Consider the following 688-nt stretch of genomic DNA (forward strand, 5'->3'; position numbering starts at 1 on the left):
CTTTGGCGTCGATGAAAATTGCAACAAGTGAGAAACAGGAGCCAAGGCGTTGCTATAGTTTAACTTGAACGAAAGAAAGAGATGAGATTGGCAGACCGCAGCAGAGGCGTCGTTGGAAAGTCACTCCTCAGCCACACGATGCAGCATCTCCAAACATAGAAAAATAAACGAAAATCATGTCATTTTAGTTATGGAGAGGAAGTTTAATTTAAAATGATGGGCGACTAGTTCACAACTGCCTTTGGCCGTCGTTCGCAATCCTCCCCTTCAGTTGAGGGTTGAGGTGCGAGCGGCGTGCCGGGCCGGGCCGGGCGGGGGCGGGCGCCTCCTCGCCTCTCAGCTCGCCTCTCAGGGCTTTGCACAACAATCAGGAGTTGCGGCTGCAGAGAGTAAACATTCATGAACTCCTCGGCTATGACGAAGAAGTTTGCCCGCTCGCCAGCCTCGCCGCGCCCCCGGGGGAGACACCAGGGACACCAGCAGGTGAGGTACGCGCCCGCGGCGCCGGCAGGACGGTGAGCTGCGCGGAGCTGCGGCTGCAAGACACAACTTTCCCTCGCAGGTGAGCCTTGCAGGAGCCCCGGGGGCCGCTACCTCCCGACCGTTCACTCTAGAATTCCTCTCGGCGATCATCTCAGCTCAGTTTGTGCCATCGCGGGGTAGGTCTGGGCGGGGCAGGACGGGGCTG

The sequence above is a fragment of the Frankliniella occidentalis genome, unplaced genomic scaffold (assembly GCF_000697945.3).
Source record: "Frankliniella occidentalis isolate FOCC.00 unplaced genomic scaffold, Focc_3.1 Scaffold85, whole genome shotgun sequence".
Taxonomy (NCBI): Eukaryota; Metazoa; Arthropoda; class Insecta; order Thysanoptera; family Thripidae; genus Frankliniella; species Frankliniella occidentalis.